The sequence below is a fragment of the Penaeus chinensis genome, chromosome 14 (assembly GCF_019202785.1).
Source record: "Penaeus chinensis breed Huanghai No. 1 chromosome 14, ASM1920278v2, whole genome shotgun sequence".
Lineage (NCBI taxonomy): Eukaryota > Metazoa > Arthropoda > Malacostraca > Decapoda > Penaeidae > Penaeus > Penaeus chinensis.
Window position 1 is genome coordinate 18,663,845 of NC_061832.1, and position 5,000 is coordinate 18,668,844.

A 5,000-nucleotide genomic window follows, 5' to 3' on the forward strand; every position below is an offset into this window, starting at 1 on the left:
AAGTAAATTGTCATTAAAGATACCTTTCATCCCATATTCAATATAATAGATATTAAGAAAGATACAGAGCTAGACTTACAAAAAAGCTGAATCTTTTGTTATAAATCTTGCTACCAGGGTCTGCTCCAAACAAGGGGCATGGGTGTCGGTTATGAGATTAGCACAAAGGTTCCCTAGGAATAGTAAATCCCCGCTAACTGAGGGAAACACCCCCCCCCCCCCCCCATCTGTGCCTGTAACATAAAAGTGTTATGAGGTGTGATTAAGTTGGGTTATGTTGACTGGGTCATGTTAGGAAAAGCACTGGGGCAGCTGGAAATGTAGAGCCTAATTTATTTTTGGGTAAAATTTTACGGAATGGATGCACAACCTAGAGCAAATTGCAGATGATAATCTTAGAGGACCAAAAGTTTGTCGTTGGTACAAGAAGTAATCTGCAGACACTAACAGTAACTCCAGAAATAAAGGAAAAAGATGACAGGTAGTGCCCCTCACAGCATAAGTCCACTTTGTGCTCCTGAGCTTCAGATCTATTTTGCTGTGTATACCAAGCTTTTGATATTTAGAAATAGTTAGCATATAAAAATTCATAGAAAAACATAGTTTAGCCCAAATCAGAATGATAAACTCAACATTTATCTCTATTTCTACATAGTTATTGGGTAAGACACAGGCACTACTAGCTTTGAAAGTAGGAATTTTTCTAATTATTATGTGGGATGATTTCCATTTAAATTCATTCAAAATTTGCTTTGATCTGTGAATTGATCCATGTGAAGTCATGACTTCAACTTTTATATTAGTATTACACTAATTATAATTTGACAAGATAGAACTAGAATTGATTATTTGCTGGGTGTGGTTTGTAGGCCAATGGTGCATGCATATGATTGCATTGACTTTTAATGGTAGTAGACATGCCAGTAGTAGTGTATTAATTCATATACATATAGATAGACAAAGTTTACTTTTGATGTATCTTTTTTAAATTGTTACCCTCATTTTTACTTTATATATTTCATAGCCTTGCTTACTATCAAGACTAACGCTTGATAAAATTTGACATTTTCAATGGAAAATTTATTGTATGATATTGCCACAGTTTTAATTTCCACTGTCCGTTACATTTATGAGTATATTTTCTAAAAAACTGAAGGTTTTAAAAAAGTACTGAATTTATTATATATTACAGTACAAATTCATCCATTTATTGGCAGTAGGTATATGAAACAATATCTGACCATATTTATATATGAACTAATACTCAAGTAATATAGTGTACAAGTGTACCAGTCCCGAAATTTTTTACACAAGGTCTAGGAACAAGCTTTTTGTAGTGTGTAAATTGATTAATATTTGTGTTGGTTGAACTATTTTTGCACATTGTGGTATTAGCAATAATATAGTATTTTGTGAGCCCAGTGTCCATGGCTGAGCACTTTTGACTTATAATAGCAATTCTAAACTACATAGAAGTGTATAGCAACAAACCTTTAGAGAATGCAGTCACACGTTTTCAAGGTGAAGTTCAAATCGCAACATCTTCTAGCACCTGTGTAAAGACCCCAACTTGATTAGCTGCCAGGTGGACATGCTAGTATGCTTTGGAATTCATTTATGTGAATTTTTAGTGTAGGTGATTTTTTCTTGTTTATTGAATCCAGAGAAAATATTAATGATTAAGTTTTGAGTGTCTTTATTATTATTACTATTACTATTACTACTATTATTATTATTATTGTTATTATTATTATTATTATTATTATTATTATTATTATTATTATTATTATTACTATCATTGTTATTATTTTTTCACTATTACTATTATTTATTACTACTATTAATTATTATTAATTAATTATTAAAGGGCACAATTACTTTTATCCCAGTGCTTCTTGAAATCAGTATTAAACATATTGCACTGTCATGGACAGAGGCAAGCCACAGCTCCAAATTGATATTCATGCTACTGTTAGAAGGAAATCTAACTTTTGACATTTCTCATCAGTACTAAGATATATTTTATATATTATATTGAATATCTTCTTCAATATGTGATGAAGCAATTAAATGATGTGTATTCTCTAATAAGCACTCCATTAAACTAATGTTTTAACTGAATACCAGAACTGTTATAAGTATTTGTATAATATGTATATGTATGTATGTGTGTGTGTGTGTATATATATATATATATATATATATATATATATATATATATATATATATATATATAATATACATACATACATACATACATACATAATATATATAATATATAACATGCAGACGTGTGTCTTTATTATTATTTTTTTTTTTTATTACTATTGCTAGTACTATGGTTGTTGTTGTTGTTACTATGACTTATTACTACTAATGATTATTATTATTGTAACTACTACTTAATACTACTATTAATTATTAATTATTAAAGGGCAAAATTATTTTTATCTCAAAGCTCCTTGAAATCCGTATTAAGCATATTGCACTGTCATGGACAGAGGCAAGTCACAGCTCCAACTTGCTATTCATGCTACTGTTAGTACTCATCAGTACTAAGATAGATATATTTTATATATCATATAGAATACCTTCACTATGTGATTGAAGCCATTAAATGATGTGTTCCTAATGATGTGTATGTATGTATGTATGTAAGTGTACATGTGTGTATGTATATATGTATGTGTACATGTGTGTATGTATATATGTATGTGTACATGTGTGTATGTATATATGTATGTGTACATGTGTGTATGTATATATGTATGTGTACTTGTGTGTATGTATATATGTATGTGTACATGTGTGTATGTATGTATGTATGTGTACATGTGTGTATGTATGTATGTATGTGTACATGTGTGTATGTATATATGTATATGTATATGTGTGTATGTATGTATGTATATGTATATGTGTGTATGTATGTATGTATGTATATGTATATGTGTGTATGTATGTGTACATGTGTGTGTACGTATGTATGTATGTGTACATGTGTGTGTACGTATGTATGTATTTGTACATGTGTGTACGTATGTATGTATTTGTACATGTGTGTGTACGTATGTATGTATTTGTACATGTGTGTGTACGTATGTATGTATTTGTACATGTGTGTGTACGTATGTATGTATTTGTACATGTGTGTATGTATGTATGTATGTGTACATGTGTATGTATGTATGTATGTATGTGTACATGTGTATGTATGTATGTATGTATGTGTACATGTATGTATGTATGTATGTGTACATGTATGTATGTATGTATGTGTACATGTATGTATGTATGTATGTGTACATGTATGTATGTATGTATGTGTACATGTATGTATGTATGTATGTGTACATGTATGTATGTATGTATGTGTACATGTGTGTATGTATGTATGTATGTATGTGTACATGTGTGTATGTATGTATGTATGTATGTGTACATGTGTGTATGTATGTATGTATGTATGTGTACATGTGTGTATGTATGTATGTATGTATGTGTACATGTGTGTATGTATGTATGTATGTATGTGTACATGTGTGTATGTATGTATGTATGTATGTGTACATGTGTGTATGTATGTATGTATGTATGTGTACATGTGTGTATGTATGTATGTATGTATGTGTACATGTGTGTATGTATGTATGTATGTATGTGTACATGTGTGTATGTATGTATGTATGTATGTGTACATGTGTGTATGTATGTATGTATGTATGTATGTATGTGTACATGTGTGTATGTATGTATGTATGTATGTATGTATGTGTACATGTGTGTATGTATGTATGTATGTATGTATGTATGTGTACATGTGTGTATGTATGTATGTGTACATGTGTGTATGTATGTATGTATGTATGTGTACATGTGTGTATGTATGTATGTATGTGTATGTATGTATGTGTGTGTGTGTGTACATGTGTGTATGTATGTATGTGTGTGTGTGTACATGTGTGTATGTATGTATGTATGTGTACATGTGTGTATGTATGTATGTATGTGTACATGTGTGTATGTATGTATGTGTACATGTGTGTGTACATGTATGTGTATGTGTACATGTATGTACATGTGTACATGTGTGTGTGTGTGTGTGTAAATGTGTGTGTGTGTGTGTGTGTGTGTGTGTAAATGTGTGTGTGTGTGTGTGTGTGTAAATGTGTGTGTGTGTGTGTGTGTGTGTAAATGTGTGTGTGTGTGTGTGTAAATGTGTGTGTGTGTGTGTGTGTGTGTGTGTGTAAATGTGTGTGTGTGTGTGTGTGTGTGTAAATGTGTGTGTGTGTGTGTAAATGTGTGTGTGTGTGTGTAAATGTGTGTGTGTGTGTGTAAATGTGTGTGTGTGTGTGTAAATGTGTGTGTGTAAATGTGTGTGTGTGTGTAAATGTGTGTGTGTGTAAATGTGTGTGTGTGTGTGTGTAAATGTGTGTGTAAATGTGTGTGTGTGTGTGTGTAAATGTGTGTGTGTGTGTGTGTGTGTGTGTGTGTGTAAATGTGTGTGTGTAAATGTGTGTGTGTGTGTGTGTGTGTAAATGTGTGTGTGTGTAAATGTGTGTGTGTGTAAATGTCTGTGTGTGTGTGTAAATGTCTGTGTGTGTGTAATGTGTGTAAATGTGTGTGTGTGTGTGTGTGTAAATGTGTGTGTGTGTGTGTGTGTGTAAATGTGTGTGTGTGTGTGTGTGTGTAAATGTGTGTGTGTGTGTGTGTGTGTAAATGTGTGTGTGTGTGTGAATGTGTGTAAATGTGTGTGTGTGTGTGTGTGTGTGTGTAAATGTGTGTGTGTGTGTGTGTGTGTGTGTAAATGTGTGTGTGTGTGTGTGTAAATGTGTGTGTGTGTGTGTAAATGTGTGTGTGTGTGTGTAAATGTGAGTGTGTGTGTGTAAATGTGTGTGTGTGTAAATGTGTGTGTGTGTACGTGTGTGTGTGTGTACATGTGTGTGTGTGTGTGTGTGTGTGTGTACAGGTGTGTGTGTGTGTGTACATGTGTGTGTGTG

The 5,000-nt window shown here is 32.3% G+C and overlaps 1 protein-coding gene across 1 annotated transcript in view; it reads left to right on the forward strand.

The window, feature by feature from the left end:
• Positions 1-5,000, forward strand: part of LOC125032529 (receptor expression-enhancing protein 5-like) — a 22,650-nt gene that overhangs the window by 1,049 nt on the left and 16,601 nt on the right. The gene's annotated exons all lie outside the window — the stretch shown is intronic.